Raw genomic sequence first — 20,891 nt, 5'->3', positions numbered from 1 at the left:
ATAATCTGCAGTCATATGGACTGTTGGTGAGCAAAATCAACAGTCCATATGACTACTGATTGTGCATACATGCAAATTTCCGAAATGAATTAAAAAATTGTCAAATCTTGCTTTTTTTAGCATAGCCTTAGACGCACCATTTAGAGAAAATTTGTGTTTTTTGGTTTTGAAAAATGATGAGTAGATTATAAGTTCGCAAGTTCCCATTCTTTTTTTTTGGTTCGAACAATAACTCAACTTATATATATATATATATATATATATATATATATATATATATATATATATATATATCTATGTTAATGCGAATACATAAATATTTTGCAAAAATACGAAATAATATTTTATCTTATAAAAATCAAACACATGTATTTTATAAATTAAATTTATTAGCAATAAATTTAGGATAATACGTTTATATTGGAGGGTGTTATGGTAATATAGATTTAAAGATGGTTTTCCCGACGTCTTTAACCACTTTTAAATTCAAGTTTTCATAATAAAAATGTCAAAAAATATGGTTTACCAATATGAAACAATTTTTCATGTATCATCGATTATCATAATGTAGTTCAAAATTTGGATGTATTTTTGTTTAAAATATAAGGTTAAGGTAACACAATCTCATAGGTTTTGCTGGTTTCGCAGTTTCATAAATTATTTGCATTTTCACATTTGCCCTCCCCTATATATATATATATATATATATATATATATATATATATATATATATATATATATATATATATATATATATATATATATCAATGTTTTAAAAACCGGTTTGAACCGGCCGGTCGAACCAGTTGGACCGGGAATCGGGGGAGGGAGCGGTTCAACTATCACCGGTTTTACATTGATTTCTAAACCGGATTGAACCGGCCGGTTTTTAGAAAAATCCGGTTGAACCGGTCAAAATAAACCGGTTGAACCAGTTAAAAATAATAAAAACAAATGAAAAAGAACCCATTACATAATAAACTTTGGTGATTTTTTTCAAATCTATTTAGTTTTCTCTAAAGAAAAACATATGGTAAATGTTATAAAGTTTTTTGATCTGGTTGTATTCATCTAAATCTATATTTTGTTACAGTATTATATTTTATTTTCTTTTTGACGTATATGGATTGATGTAAAACACTAAAACTTATTGTTATGTGTTATTTTAATGTATTTGGATTCATTTACAACTTATTTTTATGTTTATTCTTAATGTTTGAACTTGTAAACATCAAATTCATAATTTATATATATGTATATACATGAAAATTGAAAAAAAAAATGAAAAATATAGAAACTGGTTCACCCGACGGTTGAACCGGTTAAACCGGCTGAACCGGGAACCGGTCACCATACCGGTTCAACTAAAAAACCGGTTTTTAAAACATTGATATATATATATATATATATATATATATATATATATATATATATATATATATATAGAGAGAGAGAGAGAGAGAGAGAGATATGATTATATATAACCAACAAATATTGTGTGAGTGTGTAACCAATTTTGGACCAAACATTTGATAATGTATAATAGGAAGTTTCACTATAGATAATTATGGTAAAAAATTAATCAATTAATAACCCTATAAAATATGCATATTAATTTCACACTCTTATAATAATACCACGACCATCATCATAACAAAACCATCGACAGTTTAGCACCATCGACTTCAGGCTCCTACCATGGATCCCTTTCGAAAATTGATCACCCACTATACTCTATATCACCTTCGACCACCATTTTTCGCCCTCTTCAACCACCAAGCGCCATCTTCATTATTGTCGCCTACAACCAACAAAGTTAGGTACATCTTCTATATCTTAATTTGTACAAGATGTGTTTCTGTGTCCAACCATTTGAAATTATTCTGTCTTTTTATTTAGGGTTCCACTTTTTATTTAGGGTTCCAGGTTTTTTTCAAGTTTTTATACAATCAATATTTTATTTACAAACGTTTTGTTTTACAAGAAATTGATGTTGAGGGTACCATGTTATACAGTTGATTAAATCGTCTTTTTTATTCGTATGATTTTGGTTCATAAGTTTATTAATCTTACTAAATCATATGAATTGCTTTCTTTCAAAATAGGATTGCTTTTTTCCGAAGAAAGGACTTTGTCATTTGCACTTTGAACGTTGAAGATATATTTGATATTATATTAATCATTAGTTATGGACTAAAAAGTATCTACTGTACAATGTTTGATATAATTAACATAATATATCAATGAAATCATATACATAATCAAGTAGAAATTAACAATTGACTTATTCTAGAATGTCATCACTTTTAGATTTTATTTGAGGGAGAAATAATGTTTATATGGTCTTAAATTACAAAATGTTGCAACTTCTTAACAATTACGTACTAAAAAGTATTTGAAAACCAAAGAAAGAATATTTACAAAGTAGTAATTATAATAAATTGAGGCAAAATAAGAAGGTTGGTGTGAAGAATGTTAGAAGTTGAGTTTTGAAAACATTTGTCAGTATGTGTGACATCCCCATTTTCGCGGCCAGAAAAAACCGATTTTGTTTATGCTTTGTTTAAAAAATAGAGTAATATTTTAAATAAAAGTGTTGCGGAATTTGTTCCCAAAAGAAAATATGCTAAAGATTTATCATAGCATTTCCTAAGAAATGTATTTCATTAAAAACATCGGGATGTCATGTTCGATATAGATCAAAAGCATAAATAGTACAATATTTATTCATATCTACATGTCTATAATCCGTAATCCCTCATCCAAAACATCACATCTATGCTCGAGTGCCACTACATGTAATACAAGAAACTGAGTGGGTCAGGCTTGGGAGCCTGGTGAGCACATAGGGTTTTCAACCCACAATAAATAAGTTTATTAATTTTATCAACCAACAATAACCCGATTACCCGTTCCCGTTATCCTCACTTTACGTCCCTAAACACCTATCATAAGGGACCTAGCCTAAGGATCATCATCGGGATGGACACTACTGCTAAGGGGTTCCTCAGCAATAAATGTCTTAAAGGAAACCATGAGGGAGATGGAGTACATCGGTGAACACAACGTTCAAAAACACCTACAGGTTGCGAGCCTGCTAGCATTCCACTGGACTGTCTAGAATAGTCTGTGGTCGTCACCTATACTTCGCTAGATGCCTGGAAACATCATCAACATCGAGGACTCTCATCATTTTATTTCATCACACCCAACTATTACATCTACCCATGTATAAAGTCTTTCATCCAGCATAGACAACAAGTATTCAAACAATATGCACACATAGCACGTAATTTATATAAAATACTTCATATCTATGTGTAACATGAAAGTAACTATGCACTCACTTGTTAAGGTGGTGATTCCGAACTCAGACAGCGCTTCGCTTCTATTAAGTTATTTTCTTTCGACGAAACCTAGTATCATCACCACTAGATTTTAGTCTAATATTCATTGCGACTAATTATTAGTCTAGATTCATCATTAACTCAAAGTCTACTTCATGATCTATCAAGTAAGGATCGGCCAGGCAGGACAGTTGGGAGGCAGGACCATTTCGACATATAGCTTTTCTGAAATCCAACAACCAAACCCAAAGTGACCATTCTAGACACCTCTCCCGTAAGTAGTTCAATCAGTATAACGACTTTGAATCACTGATAAATCGTATTTATAGGTTTATAATAACGATATTATATTTATATATAAGCTATATTTAAAGTATGGCAGGCGTATCTCACTTACAACGAGTTTTTATTAAAAATTGGGCTTCGTTGGAGCAGCGTTTTCGAGCCGAAAAACTCTTTTTCTTGGAGCCTTCATGAGCTTTGGGGCTTCCTTCTAGTGCTAGGGGGTTGTCTAGGGTTCGGGAGGGTTTATGGGCTAGAGAGAGTGTGTAGAGAGAGAAAGTAGAAGGTAAATTGGTGAAGAGAAGAGGCTGCCCTCGCATCCCTTTTATAGGCGGAGCCTCGCAAGTACGTTGGGCGTACCGAAGCTCAATGCTGGGCGTAATGCTCGGATCGTACAACACGCGTCTGAAATGGCTTGGTGCGACGTGGCTTCTCCTGGACCGAGGAAACGAGTTCGCTGGGCGTAACTTCTTCCGTCGCGGGGCGTACTCCGCATGCAAGGCATCCTTCGGTTACGCTGGGCGTTCTCAGATTACGCTAGGCGTAACCCTCACACCAGGTGTCACCATCCGAAACGAGAACCATGGGGAGCAAGGGACGATCCAGATTCGGCTAGGTCATCACACTTTGCAACAGCTTCGCAAATAGCATACTCAACTTCTAAAATTCGTAACTTTCACATACGAGCTCCGTTTTCGACGTTCTTTATATCCACACGTAGGCCAGACCGTACTCTACAACTTTCGTTTAGACCTCGTTGGCTAATTTTGAATTTATTTGTAAAGTTATATTTTTAGCTGTCCGGGAAAGGATTAGTCCGTTAAAAATCCATAACTTCTTCATCTGATGTCCGTTTTTGTATGTCTTTATACCGTTATGCTAGTATTAACGAGATCTTCGATTCTCGTTTAGGTTGTGTCGGCCAAAAGTCGCTCGATCTAGTATTCGAACTTCGGGCTGTGCACTGCCGATCCGAAACTTAGAAAAATCATAACTTCCTCATACGAAGACAACTTCGTCATATGAAGTCAGATTTGGGCGTTATTTTTATGCACGCTCTCGGTTTAAGGAACACTACGACTTTCGTTTAGATTGCTAAGGCCAAAAATCACTCTATCGTGAATTCACTATTTACGTTCTGCAGTGTCGTGTCGGTTCTAGCACGAAACTTCGACAGGTCATAACTTCTTCGTTATAACTCGGATTTCGGCGTTCTTTACATGTCCGGAATCCTTGTCACGACCAATACCACTTCATGTATCGATAGCGGGTTTATTTAAAACTTTATTTTTTACGCTTATTTTCATTCTTTATTTATTATACCTTTATAAATAAGTATATAACACATAAATTCACATAATTCACATAATACTCACATCATTTATCTTTATTACTTCAAAATAGGTTACAATGGTTGACCTGACTATTACATCACTGCACTAATGCTTAGCCCAGAAACACGGGCGTTACAATTCTCTACCCCTTAGGATGATTATGTCCCAGAATCATGCATCAGCAGACAGATATGGACAGCGACTCATCATGTCACTCTCTGTTTTCCAAGTGAGATTCGGCCCATTCGTATGTTTCCAACGGACTAGCACTAAGTCGACCATCTTGCGTCGTAACTTCTTAGTCTTACGGTCAACGATTGCCTCGGGCTTTTCGATTAGCCTCTTATTTTCATCCATCCTTAACTCTGAGATTGGAATTATGTCGAGAACGTTTCCCGTGAACTTCCTTAAATAACACACATGGAAAGTGTTATGAATACCATCTAGTTCTTCGGGTAATTCGAGATTGTAAGCTTGGTTCCCAATTTTCTAAAGAACTTTGAACGATCCAATAAACCTTGGACTCAACTTTCCTCGTTTCCCGAATCTTATAAGTCCCTTCCACGGTGAGACTTTAAGCAAAACTGAATCTCCCACTTCAAATGTCACCGGTCGTCTTTTCTTGTCAGCATAGCTCTTTTGTCGATCCTAAGCTGCTAACATTCTTTCCCTAATCACCTTCAGCTTTTCAGCAGTCTGATGGAATATCTAGGGGCCCATAAACTACTTTTCTCTGGCTTCAAGCCAAAAAGACGGCGTACGGCACTTCTGTCCGTACAAAGCTTGATAAGGTGCCATCTTGATGCTCGAGTGGAAACTGTTATTGTAGGAAAACTCTACCAGAGGTAAGTATTCATCCTAGTTACCTTGGAAATCTAGGGTACATGCTCTTAGCATATCTTCTAGTGTTTGAATCGTTCTTTCGCTCTGACCATCATGTTGGATAAGGTGTCTAAGTCCGTAACTATATTTGGTATGTACGTGACCCGACCCGGCATGGTCCATTTGGGTTGCACTTCCTTGAAACAATTTGTATGGATAATCATTTGAGAATAGTATATTTATGATCTATTAATATATAATTATTTATAATATATTAATATGAAATGATATTATTTATTTAGTATTGATCAAGAATTAATTTAGTGATCAAAAGGAACTAATTAAATATGGACTCTTATATATATGTAGAATGGGCCAAGTTCATTTAGGATGAGCTAAGCTTGCATGGATAGTCCATGGAGTTTTTAACCCATGGATCCTATGGAAATGAAAGGTCATGGGTATTAGGGTTTACATGGATGTAACCCTAATTGTAACGCCCGTGTTTCTAGGCTAGGCATTAATATTGATGTGATAGTCTAGGTTAACCTTTGTAACTCATTTTAAAGAAATGAAAAGGAATTATGTGAATCATGTGTTTTATGCTTAATTACTAGGATTTAATTAATTAAGAATAAAAATGAGCATCGAAAATAAATATTAGATAAAGCCGATATCTATTAAAAAAGTTGTAGTGGTCGTGACAAGGATTACAGATATATAAATAATACCGAAATCCGAGTTATAACGAAGAAGTTATGACCTATTGAAGTTTCGCGACAAAACCGGCACGGTGCCGAATGACGTAAAAAATGAGTTTTTGATAAACTATTTTTTAGCCTTAGTAATCTAAACGAAAGTCGTAGTGTTCGTTAAACCGAGAGTATGTTTAAAAAAGAACGCCCAAATCTGACTTCGTATGAGGAAGTTATGATTTTTCTAAGTTTCAACTTAGCAGTAGACAGCTAAAAACTCGAATTTTAGATCGAGTGATTTTTAGCCGACACAACCTAAACGAGAATCGAAGGTCTCGTCAATAGTAGTACAACGATAAAAAGACAGACGAAAACGGACGTCAGATGAAGAAGTTATGAATTTTTAACGGATTTCCTGTCCCGGTCTGTTAAAAATAATAATATAAAAATTAAAATCAAAATTAGCCGACGAAGTCTAAACGAAAGTTGTAGAGCGTAATTTTACCTACGCGTGCATATAAAGAACGTCAAAAACGGAGCCCGTATGCGAAAGTTATGGATTTTAGAAGTTTTGGCACAAAAATCGAGAAAAAATGCCAAATCCGAGAAATTTCGCATGGAGGACTTCGGCCACGTCACCCTCGCTCATAACGCGCCACGTGTCCGAAATTGCTGAGTCACCGAAGCCAGCTGGCGAGGCGTGTCGCCTGCCCTCGCATCCGAAGCGCGGTCCAGTAGAAGTCCGACGCGTGCCCTTACTTGACGTGTCCGAGCTTCGCACCTAGCGCCACGACCGAACCCTCAGACCTAGACCTCGGTCCAATCAGAAGGCCACACCTGGACCCTCGCACGTGCGAGCCACCTGCCCCCTCTTCGGATCTTCTGACACCTAGAAGCCTCTCAGCCCTTGGATCAGAAGCCTCGCCCCTATAAATAGAAGGGTGCGAGACCTCCCGGTGGTACTTTGGAAATTTGTCATTTTTCACCCCTCTTTCAATATTTCTTTCATTCCAACTTCCCCCAAACCCCGATATCATACCAAACACCCGAAACACGTCCCGAAGTGCCCGAGAAGCCCGATAAATTTATCTTTTCGGTTTTGAAGCCCAACCCTCGCAGAGCCCGGTTTCTCAATAAAACTCTCGGTTTTATTAGAAACGATCGTTTTAGGAAACGAAGTGCTGCCCGATTATCATTAAATCAAGTGAGTGTGTAGTCACTTTCATCTTACACCGAGATATGAAGTATTTTCTATAAAATACGTGCTATGTGTAATTATATTAATTGTTTAATTGAGGTGACTGTTGAATAGATGTTTTATACAAGTTTTAAACTGTATATGTATTTTATCTACAAATATGTTGGGTAGAACATGGGTAGACGAAATAGTCGATGTATGTTAAAATGGTAAGAGGCCTCGATGTTGTTGTTATTGTTGTTGTAGTCGTCTAGCGGAGTATAGATGACGACCACGGACCTTTCTAGACAGTCCAGTGGAACACTAGCAGGTTCGCAACTTGTAGGTGTTGGTGAACTAAATGTTCATTGGCGTACTCCATCTCCCTCATGGTTGCCTTTAGGACATGTATGGATGAGGAGTCCCCTTAGCAGTAGTGTCCGTCCCGATGATATTCCTTAGGCTAGGTCCCTTGTGATAGGTGTTTAGGGACGTAAAGTGAGGATAACGAGAATGGGTAATCAGGCTTATTGTTGATTGGTGAACTTAATAAGTTTATTATTATTGTGGGTTGAAAACCCTATATGCTCACCATGCTCCCAAGCCTGACCCACTCAGCTTTTTATGTTACAGGTAGAATTCCGTATCGACTTGTAGAATTCCCGGATTGCCCCCTGATCGACAAGTAGAATTCCGTATCGACTTATTACCAGGAATGACGCTGATAGCAAAAGCACCGTATCGATTAGCACCAACAGAGATGAAAGAAATTATGACACAACTTCAGGAGTTATTGGACAAAGGTTTTATTCGACCCAGTTCATCACCCTGGGGAGCCCCGGTGTTATTTGTAAAGAAGAAAGACGGGAGCATGAGAATGTGCATCGATTACAAAGAGCTGAATAAAGCGACAATAAAAAACAAGTACCCGTTGCCGAGGATCGATGACCTGTTCGATCAGTTGCAAGGTTCGAGCTATTTCTCGAAGATCGATCTTAGGTGAAGATATCATCAACTAAAGGTGAGAGAGCAGGATATCGAAAAGACTGCGTTCAGAACAACGTATGGACACTATGAATTTTTGGTTATGTCGTTCGGACTAACCAATGCTCCAGCAGCTTTCATGGATTTGATGAACACGGTTTGTAAACCATACCTTGATAAATCCGTGATAGTATTCATAGATGATATCTTGATTTATTCAAAAATCAAGCACCAGCATTACAAGCATCTGCGTGAAGTGCTAGAAGTTCTGAAAAAGGAGAAGCTGTATGCAAAGTTCTCCAAATGTGAATTTTGGATTCAAGAAGTCCAATTTTTAGGTCATGTGGTTAACCAAGGAGGAATAATGGTTGACCCAGCAAAGATTGAAGCTGTGATGAAGTGGGAATAACCAAAAAGTCCTACGGAGATTCGAAGCTTTTTTGTATTAGCCGAATATTATCGCCGATTTATCCAAGGCTTTTCTTCGATTGCTACTCCATTAACAGCTTTGACCCACAAAGGAGCTACTTATACTTGGAATGAGAAGCATAAGGAAGCCTTTGAGAAGTTAAAGAAGAGATTGTGTGAAGCACCGATTCTTTCCTTACCTGAAGGAGTTGATGACTTCGCAGTTTATAGTGATGCCTCTGGAGTTGGGTTAGGTTGTGTTCTGACCCAAAGGGATAAAGTGATAGCGTATGCATCGATGCAATTGAAAGAGCATGAAAAAAACTACCCCACTCATGATCTGGAGTTGGCAGCGGTAGTATTCGCCTTAAAGATATTGAGGCAATATCTTTATGGTACTAAATGCAAACTTTTCACTGATCATAAGAGTCTTCAATATCTCTTTAATTAGAAGGAATTGAACATGAGGCAACGGCGCTGGCTAGAGTTACTCAAGGACTACGACTGTGAGATACTTTACCACCCTGGTAAAGCAAATGTTGTTGCTGATGCTCTCAGTCGGAAGGTAAATCTTGAAAAGAAAAGGCCAAGAGCGTTGAGAATTGAAGTTGTCTCGACAATTGTGGAAAGTATAAAGAAAGCTCAAGAGGAAGCTTTAGAGAAAAATGACCGAAAGGAAGAACGTTTTGGCAAAACGTTAGTGTTTGATACAAACGGTCAAGGACTGAAGGTATTCAAATATAGGATTTGGGTACCTAAGACGGGAGGAGTAAGAGATCTTCTGATTGAAGAAGCTCACAAAACCATGTACTCGATTCATCCCGGCAGTACAAAAATGTATAGGGATCTAAAACCCTATTACTGGTGGCCGACGATGAAGCTCGATGTTGCTAAGTATGTGGCAGAGTGTGTAACTTGTGCTAGGGTTAAGGCACAACATCAGAAACCATATGGGAGTTTAGAACCTTTACATGTACCCATGGGTAAATGGGAAGACATTACCATGGATTTTGTGACTAAACTGCCCAGAACAAGGAACGATCACGACATGATTTGGGTGGTCGTTGATCGCTTCACTAAGAGTGCGCATTTCATAGCAGCCAACGAGAAATGGTCTATGGATAAACTTGCGAATTATTACGTGAAGGAAATTATGAGGCTTCACGGTGTTCCGTTAACGATTGTATCTGATCGTGATAGCCGTTTTACCTCAAGGTTTTGGAGAAGTCTACAAGAGGAATTGGGTACCATGTTGTGTTTGAGTACAACTTACCATCCGCAAACTGATGGTCAAAGGGAACGAACAATTCAAACGTTGGAGGATATACTGAGAGCATGTACCCTAGAATTCCAAGGTAACTGGGATGAACACTTACCTCTAGTAGAATTTTCCTATAATAATAGTTTCCACTCAAGCATCAAGATGGCACCTTATCACGCTTTGTATGGGGAAAAGTTTCGAACGCCGTCATGTTGGCTGGAAGCTGGGGAAAAGCAGTTTATGGGACCTGAAATAGTCCATCAGACTGCTAAACAGTTGAAAGTGATTAGGGAAAGGATGTTAGCAGCTCAAGATCGACAAAAGAGTTATGCTGACAAGAAAAGACAACCGATATCATTCGAAGTTGGAGATTCAGTTTTTTCTTAAAGTCTCGTCGTGGAAGGGACTTATAAGATTTGGTAAAAGGGGAAAATTGAGTCCAAGGTTTATTGGACCATTTAAAGTTCTTTAGAGGATCGGGAATCAAGCTTACAAGCTATAATTACCGAAAGAACTGGAGGGTATTCATAATACCTTTCATGTGTGCTATTTGAGAAAGTTCACGGGAGATGTGCCCGACATAATTCCCATTTCTGATTTAGTGCTTGTGCATTGGAAACATACGAATGGGCCAAATCTCACCTGGGAAACGGAGAGTGACATGATGAGTCGCTACCCGTATTTGTTTGCTGATGTGTGATTCCGGGGACGGAATCATCCTAAGGGGGAGAGAATTGTAACGACCGTGTTTCTAGGCTAGGCATTAATATTTATGTGATAGTGTATGTTAACCTTTGTAACTCATTTTGAAGAAATGAAAAAGAATTATGTGAATTATGTGTTTTATGCTTAATTACTAGGATTTAATTAATTAAGAATAAAAATGAATGTCGAAAATAAATATTAGATAAAGCCGATATCTATTAAGAAAGTTGTAGTGGTCGTGACAAGGATTACGGATATATAAAGAATACCGAAATCCGAGTTATAACGAAGAAGTTATGACCTGTCGAAGTTTCGCGACAAAACCGGCACGGTGTCGAATGACGTAAAAAGTGAGTTTTTGATAAACTACTTTTTAGCCTTAGTGATCTAAACGAAAGTCGTAGTGTTCGTTAAACCGAGAGTATGTATAAAAAGAACGCCCAAATCTGACTTCGTATGAGGAAATTATGATTTTTCTAAGTTTCAGCTTAGCAGTAGACAACTAAAAACTCGAATTTTAGATCGAGTGATTTTTAGCCGACACAACCTAAACGAGAATCGAAGGTCTCGTCAATAGTAGTACAACGGTAAAAAGACAGACGAAAACGGACGTCGGATGAAGAAGTTATGAATTTTTAACGGATTTCCTGTCCCGGTTTGTTAAAAATAATAATATAAAAATTAAAATCAAAATTAGCCTACAAAGTCTAAACGAAAGTTGTAGAAAGTAATTTTATCTACGCGTGCATATAAAGAACGTCAAAAACGGAGCCTGTATGCGAAAGTTATGGATTTTAGAAGTTTTGGCACAAAAATCAAGAAAAAAATGTCAAATCCGAGAAATTTCGCATGGAGGACTTCGGCCACGTCACCCTCGCTCATAACGCGCCACGTGTCCGAAATTGCTGAGTCACCGAAGCCAGCTGGCGAGGCGTGTCGCCTGCCCTCGCATCCGAAGCGCGGTCCAGTAGAAGTCCGACGCGTGCCCTTACTTGACGTGTCCGAGCTTCGCACATAGCGCCACGGCCGAACCCTCGGACCTAGACCTCGGTCCAATCAGAAGGCCACACCTGGACCCTCGCACGTGCTAGCCACCTGCCCCCTCTTCGGATCTTCTGGCACCTGGAAGCCTCTCAGCCCTTGGATCAGAAGCCTCGCCCCTATAAATAGAAGGGTGCGAGACCTCCCGGTGGTACTTTGGAAATTTGTCATTTTTCACCCCTCTTTCAATATTTCTTTCATTCCAACTTCCCCCAAAGCCCCGGTATCATACCAAACACCCGAAACACGTCCCGAAGTGCCCGAGAAGCCCGAGAAATTTATCTTTTCGGTTTTGAAGCCCAACCCTCGCAGAGCCCGGTTTCTCAATAAAACTCTCGGTTTTATTAGAAACGATCGTTTTTGGAAACGAAGTGCTGCCCGATTATCATTAAATCAAGTGAGTGTGTAGTCACTTTCATCTTACACCTAGATATGAAGTATTTTCTATAAAATACGTGCTATGTGTAATTATATTAATTGTTTAACTGAGGTGACTGTTGAATAGATGTTTTATACAAGTTTTAAAATGTATATGTATTTTATCTACAAATATGTTGGGTAGAACATGGGTAGACGAAATAGTCGATGTATGTTAAAATGGTGAGAGGCCTCGATGTTGTTGTTGTTGTTGTTGTTGTTGTTGTTGTTGTAGTCATCTAGCGGAGTATAGATGACGACCACGAACCTTTCTAGACAGTCCAGTGGAACACTAGCAGGTTCGCAACTTGTAGGTGTTGGTGAACTAAATGTTCATTGGCGTACTCCATCCCCCTCATGGTTGCCTTTAGGACATGTATGGCTGAGGAGTCCCCTTAGCGTTAGTGTCCATCCCGATGATATTCCTTAGGCTAGCTCCCTTGTGATAGGTGTTTAGGGACGTAAAGTGAGGATAACGGGAATGGGTAATCAGGGTTATTGTTTTACTTGGTGAACTTAATTAGTTTATTATTATTGTGGGTTGAAAACCCTATATGCTCACCAGGCTCCCAAGCCCGACCCACTCAGCTTTTTATGTTACAGGTAGTGGACCCCGAGCATAGTCAGATGATGATGAGAGATTTTTGGATTATAGGCCAGTAGTTGTAAATAACTGTTGTAAGGCTTATAATATCTTGTTTATGCTTTTGATCTTTATCGGAACATGACATCCCGAGGTTTTGATATAAAAGGAAATTATATATTTCTTAAAGAAAGGTTTTGATAAACTTCTATCATGTTTTGTTTTGGGGACCAATTCCGCAACATCTTTTAAAAGGATTTCTCTGATTTTATTTTAAAATCATAAATTAAATCGGTCTTTTCTGGCCGAGAAATTAGGGGATGTCACACTAATCCACCATACTATATAAAGAGGTGATTGGCACATGAAATGGCACTAGTGTGTTTGAGAACAAAGGTGGGCTGATTTCTCTAGTGCATATTATCCTCTCAAGCTTTCCAAGTTGATTTGGTGATTTGTGATTCCACTTGAGGCATCCACATTATTGGTGCTAGGCTCCCAAGACTCCAAGCAATCAACCACAAGAAAAGGTATGTTATTCTACTAAGGTTTTTATATTACAAGTACCCCATAACATGCTAGTTAGGTTGAGAACCTTGGAAAATCAATTTTTTTATGTATATTAGAGAAAACATAGATCCAAGGTTTCTAGGGTTGCATGTACACCTTAGGAGTGTTAGAATGCTCAAAACTCATCAGTGGTATCAGAGCCTAGGCTTGCTTTCTGTATAGTTGATGCAAAATGCTTGAAAAAGTCAAGAATAAGCAAACTGTTCAGTGAACTCGCCGAGTCCATAGGGGGACTCGACGTGTCCATGTCTTATTTCATCTTACTCGTCGAGTAGGTTCTTGCACTCGGCGAGTAGGAGGCCCTGTGTGCAGGTTTTCGAGTTTTGCTGCTGGAAATGGACTAGAATCATTACCCTAAACTGTTTTGGACTTATAAAACCTGTTTTTGGTGTGGTAATGGTTATTATCAAATTTTCAAGTTTTATATATGTTTATATGATTCTTGAAATTGTTGATATCAATGTTCATGCTTATGAGTTTTGGTAGATCATAGGAATTCTTTACAAATTGTTTGATGATGTAATTCTTGATCTAAATGTTATTGATGGAGTCCATAACTTGTCCTCAAGTTATGGATTACCAAAAGTCACTTCTTTAAAGAGTCATTAAAAGAACCATAGGTTACATAAAATGAAGAGTCTTCATTTTAATAGACCATTAAACTCATAAGTTATGAAGTTGAAGAGTCTTGAATAGTTTCAAAACTTGCCCTCAAGTTTTGGAATTTGTAAAGTCTCACACACACTTTAATTCCAACCCCTATAGTTTTAAAAGTTAAAATTCAACCATTATACTTTATAATATTATAAATTAATAATATATATGTATAAGATTAAGTTAGTTTTACCGTTAGTAGGTCTCATTCACGAAGCCGGTCTATAAGGGGGGTATAAGTTTGTTGCCTATAAAATAGCAGCTTAATGGGTGTCCACTCTCACCCACCGCTTCCTTGACTGGTGGAGGGTCGTTAGCCGAACGGGTAGGACAAGGACTATAATTCTCGTTAAAAGTATAATGATAAATATAAAGTAATTAAACCTTTTATAAATTCCTAATCTAAGTTACCTTAGGAAAATGTGAATTTGGTGCTAACCCATGAAATTACACTTTGTACCTTACCAAGTCGTTAGTGGAGCGTGTGTGGTTAACTGGCACACTAATATGGACTAGTAAGTGTGGCAAAGGGTAACTTAATGTTTATCATAGATCGGTGGAGCGTGTATGGTTAACCGGCACATAGATTAGGTGATAAAGTTAAGGGTACCAAGTTAATTTGTATGGTTATTCACACCTTGTTTTGTGATCCTCGGCATCCCAGTCACAAACTTGAAGGGCACAATCGAGATTTAAACATGCCATTGAAAAGTTCAATGAATCTCAAAAGAATGTAGGAATTTCAATTCATTAAAACTTAATAATTTATTTCGTTTTTCATGGTGGAAATTGGTGAATCGTCATTCACCTACCTTCAAATATTTTGTAGCTTGGATAACGGCATCCCTCTTCCAAGTTATAAAGTATTGTGTTGGGTCCTAGCCTTAATATTACATTTGGGTGTTTTATTAAGGATTCCTTATCTAATTTAAACTTGTCTTTCTTTCTTTTCATATGTCTTCCAACAATGCTTCAGGCTCAAACCCTACCGGCTCATTCTCTCTCATGAACCTTTGTGGGAGGGTCATTTTTTATGGGACTAATTTCAATGACTATATTAGGAACATCAGAATAGTCACACACTATGAGTACAAGGAATATTTCCTTGACAAGGAGCTTAAGGAACTTGATCAGCCGTCTGCTACTCCACAGGAGGTTGCTGATTTTAGGATACATGAGAAAGATGCCACCAAGGTGGCTTGTATCATGCTTGCGACTATGGCACCTGAACTCCAAAAGTTCTATGAGGACTTTTACCCTTTTGAGATGCACCAGGATATGATGGAAAGGTACCATCAAAGTGCACGTCAAGAGAGTTATGAAATTATCGCCTCCATGATAACAACTAAGATGAAGGATGGATAGTCCATCATGGGCCACCTACAAAAAATGCAAATCTTCGTGGACCGTTTGCTCAAACTGAATGTGAACTTTGATGAGGAGCTGCCTATTCACATCATACTTCACTCCTTACCTCCCTGTTATGATCAGTTCCGCATGACCTATCATATGAATAAGGAGGAGGTCACCTTGAGAAAGCTTCAAGGACTTTTGAGGACTGCTGAAAGCAATCTCAAAGGGAAAAATGTTGTTTCTACTCCTACCACTGCCCCTGTTCTGGCAATCGGGCATGGAAAATGGAAGAAGAGGAAGACCCCTTCGAAGGGTACCAAGGGAAAGTCTCTTGAAGGTTCCTCTTCAATTGGAACCAAAGGTGGTTCTGCTACTCCTACTTCTAACCCAAAAGAAGCACAATGCTTCTATTGTCAGGAAAAGGGGCACTGGAAGCGAAGCTGCCCCAATTACTTGCAGGATATAAAGGATGGGAAGATCAAGCCCTCCTTTGCAGGTATTTACACTATATTGTCTAATAACTCACAACATACTAATTCTTGGGTCCTTGATACAGGGTGTGGAATTCACATTTGTTCTGATTTGTAGGGACTAAGAAGAAGTGAGGAAGTGGAGCACGGGAAGATAAACTTAATCATGGGGAATATGAAAGCATCACTTGTCACCAAGATTGGAGTTTACTCTTTATTGCTAAGTAGTGGGTGAACATTAGATTTGAATAAATGTTGTTACTCGTCTGAAATGGCGAGAAATATTATTTATTTTCATGGCTTGTACAAACAAGGTTATAGTTTCTCATTTGATAATGAATGTGGTGCTATTAATGTTTTTTATAATGATGTGTTTTATTTTAAAGCATTACCTTGCAATGATGTATATGAAGCTGTGAATGTTGTAGATAACTTAGGAAATAATGTATTGCATATTGATTCTTCCACTAATTTGGATAAGGCATCCTTGTGGCATTGTCATCTTGGACATGTCAACAAGAAACGCATAGGCCAACTCCAGAAGTCTGGAGTTTTGGAATCATTTGACTTAAAGTCGGATGATAGTTGCGAGTCTTGTTTACTTGGAAAAATGACAAAGTTACCCTTCACTGGTACTTGTGCAAGGGGTGAAGGTTTGTTGGATCTCATACACACAGATGTGTGTGGACCTTTCAAAACCGCCACAAGGGATGCTAACCGCTTCTATGTGACTTTTACTGATGATTATAGTAGATATGGTTATATCTACTTAATCAAGCATAAGTCAGAAACCTTTGAAAAATTCAAAGACTTTAAACAGGAAGTGGAGAATCAGCTGGGCAGGAACATTAAGATGCTTCGATCCGATCGAGGAGGAGAGTATCTTAGTATAGAGTTCCTTGACTATCTTAAGGAATGTAGAATTGTTTCACAATTGACACCTCCCAGGACACCACAACTTAATGGTGTGGCTGAGAGGCGTAATCGAACCTTGTTGTACATGGTTCGTTCCATGATGAGTCGCGCTTCGTTACCAATCTCATTCTGGGGGTATACCTTAGAGACTGCCGCCCATATCCTTAATCTAGTCCCTACCAAGAAGGTTGCCAAAACACCTCACGAGATGTGGACTGGGAAAGTTCCCAATTTAGACCACATCAAGATTTGGGGTTGCGAGGCTTTTGTGAGACGCGAGACTCATGACAAGCTCGAACCTTGAAGTGAGCGATGCATTTTCATCAGCTACCCACAGAAATCCTTTGGTTACCTCTTCTACAGACCCAGTGAGAATGTGGTCTTTGTGGCAAGGAGAGGGGTCTTTCGCGAGAGAGAATTTATAAGCCAAGGAAACAGTGGGAGGCAAATTAACCTTGAAGAGCTTCAAGAGTCAAGTGGTGAAGGAACCTCAAACCCTAGCAATCAACCTGAGGAGGAAACTCCTGTTGAATTAAATGATGAGCCCATACCTCTGAGGCGTTCCACTAGAGTTAGGAATGCACCTGAGCATTACTATGGTTTCCATATTACTGCAGAAGGTGATACATTTATCAGTGATAGTACACTGGTAAATTTGGATGAACCTAACAACTATAGGGAAGCCATGGCAGGCCCCAAGGCTGCTAAATGGAAAGAGGCTATGGACAACGAGATTCAATCCATGTATGACAATCAAGTTTGGAACTTGGTTGACAATGTACCGGGTCGTAAGACAGTCGGGTGCAAATGGATCTTCAAGAAGAGGACCGACATGGATGGGAAGGTACACACTTACAAGGCGCGACTGGTCGCGAAAGGCTTCACTAAAACTCCGGGAGTTGACTATGTCGAAACCTTCTCGCCAGTAGCGAATATTAAGTCTATTAGAGTTATGCTAGCCATTGCTGCATTTCATGATTATGAAATATGGAAAATGGATGTCAAAACTGCTTTCCTTAATGGAAAGTTGGCTGAAGATGTTTACATGAGTCAGCCAGAGGGTTTTGTCACTGCAAAGCATCCTGATAAAGTGTGTAAGCTTGAAAAATCCATTTATGGATTGAAACAAGCATCTCGCAGCTGGACTCTTTGTTTTGATGAGAAAGTCAAAGAGTTTGGTTTTTCGAGAAGCGAGGATGAGTCATGTGTATATGTCAGAGCTAGTGGGAGTATAGTTAGCTTTTTGGTACTGTTTGTGGATGACATACTACTTATAGGAAATGATATCCCAAACTTGCAGGAAGTTAAGTCCTGGCTTGGGAAGTGTTTCGCTATGAAGGACCTTGGGGAAGCTGCCTATATCCTAGGGATAAGGATATTGAGAGAGAAGAGTAAAAGACTAATTGGACTTAGTCAAAGCACTTACTTGGACAAGGTGTTGAAGAGGTTTAACATGCAGAATTCCAAGAAAGGTGACTTACCGATCCAGCACAATGCCAGACTGAGCAAGACTCAGAGTCCGAGTACAGAAGCTGAGATAGCTGAGATGAGTCGATTACCATATGCTTCCACTGTTGGCTCGATCATGTATGCTATGAATTGTACTCGCCCTGATGTGGCCTTTGCTTTGAGCATGGTCAGCAGATATCAGGGGAACCCTGGCAAAGCCCACTGGACTGCGGTAAAGAATATTCTCAAGTACCCGCGAAGGACTAAGGACTGGGTCCTTAACTTCGGTGGGAGTGATGACTTGAGAGTGATGGGGTACAATGACGCTAGTTTCCAAACTGATAGGGATAATTTCCGCTCTAAGTCGGGATGGGTCTTTACCCTAAATGGATGAGAAATTACTTGGAAAAGTTCCAAGCAGGAGACAGTAGCTGATTCGACTTGCGAATCAGAGTACATAGTAGCGAGTGAAGCGGCAAAGGAGGAGATATGGCTGAAGAACTTCATTGGAGACCTTGGAGTTGTACCAGATATAAAGGAGCCTATGGAGATTTTCTGTGACAGCAATAGTGCGGTGGCCTTAGCCAAGGAACCAAGAGATCATGGCAGATCCAAACACATTGACAGGAAATATCACTTCATAAGACACAAGATAGAAGAAGGACTCCTCGTGGCAAAGAGGGTATCGTCAGAAGATAACCCAATAGATCCCCTCACGAAGGGACTGACTAGGGCTAAGCATTTGCAGCATGCGAGGAGCATCGGGCTGAAGGACGATATTAGTTTTAATAATTAGATAACTATTTCTGAAACTTGTAAAATGTAATTGACATTTGGTGATTAAAGAAAAGTTGTTATTTGTTTATGAGTAAAGTGTTACTATCTTGTGTCAATCGTTTACTATTGTTTCAACTTTGCATGTTTTGACTTCCAGAATAATTACTTTATTCAAACACTCCACAGTCAATCATACTTTGAAAGTAGGTATGAATCAAGACTGTCATGAATTGGGCTTGTAGATGTCTAAGGTGTTTTGACATAGCAAGTGTTGCTGCAACATTCATGAGTGCTCATAAGTTCTGAGTATTGGATTAAACCCATGCTCACTTGTATCACTTCATGGAATTCATCTCGAGTGATCGTGAGACGGTAATATCATATAAATCTTCAAACCTAGAGATATGAGTTGTTGACTGTGAGTTGGTTGTACATTGATTGTACGAAAACACATCAGTAACTTGCTGTTATAAAACGTACCTTTGTGTATGATTCAACAAGTAGTTAGTACATGCATATGAGTCGAAGTTTATCTGTTCCTTTTAGTCCTTGGAGGATTAAAAGCGATATCTGGGCCCCTCGATGATTTTGTTTTGACCTATGTACCGGGCCCGATCAAAACCTAATTGATGTGTTCAATTTAGTTCTATGTCAAACAAATTGGAAATCGGGAAACAAACTGCTAAACAATAAGCACGACGTTGTTCCATGTATTTGTCCGGATGATATCTTGAACAGAGGATTGCATGATCACTTATCTAAAATGGCATTTCATAGTTCAACAGAGTTTTAAGAGCTACGATTGCTGGTCGGTTCCTGAAGTCATATTTGCAACTATAGTTATCAGACTTATCCAAGTGGGAGACTGTTGGATAAGGTGTCTAAGTCCGTAACTATATTTGGTATGTACTTGACCCGACCCGGCATGGTCCATTTGGGTTGCACTTCACCAAAACAATTTGTATGGATAATCTTTTGAGAATAGTATATTTATGATCCATTAATATATTATTAGTTATAATATATTAAGATGAAATCATATTATTTATTTAGTATTGATCAAGAATTAATTTAGTGATCAAAAGGAACTAATTAAATATGGACTCTTATATATATATATATATATATATATATATATATATATATATATATATATATATATATATATATATATATATAGAATGGGCCAAGTTCATTTAGGATGAGCTAAGCTTGCATGGATAGTCCATGGAGTTTTTAACCCATGGATCCTATGGAAATGAAAGGTCATGGGTATTAGGGTTTACATGGATGTAACCCTAATCCACCATACTATATAAAGAGGTGATTGGCACATGAAATGGCACTAGTGTGTGTGAGAACAAAGGTGGGCCGATTTCTCTAGTGCATATTATTCTCTCAAGCTTTCCAAGTTGATTTGGTGATTTGTGATTCCACTTGAGGCATCCACATTATTGGTGCTAGGCTCTCAAGACTCCAAGCAATCAACCACAAGAAAAGGTATGTTATTATACTAAGGTTTTTATATTACAAGTACCCCATAACATGCTAGTTAGGTTGAGAACCTTGGAAGCTTATTATACTAAGGTTTTTATATTACAACTTCCTTCACATAATCATTTGCAAGCTTATCCATAGACCATCTCT

This window comes from Lactuca virosa, chromosome 3 (assembly GCF_052849685.1).
Source record: "Lactuca virosa cultivar CGN04683 chromosome 3, Lactuca_virosa_CGN04683_v6, whole genome shotgun sequence".
NCBI lineage: Eukaryota > Viridiplantae > Streptophyta > Magnoliopsida > Asterales > Asteraceae > Lactuca > Lactuca virosa.
Note: the sequence above shows the minus strand (reverse complement) of the source record.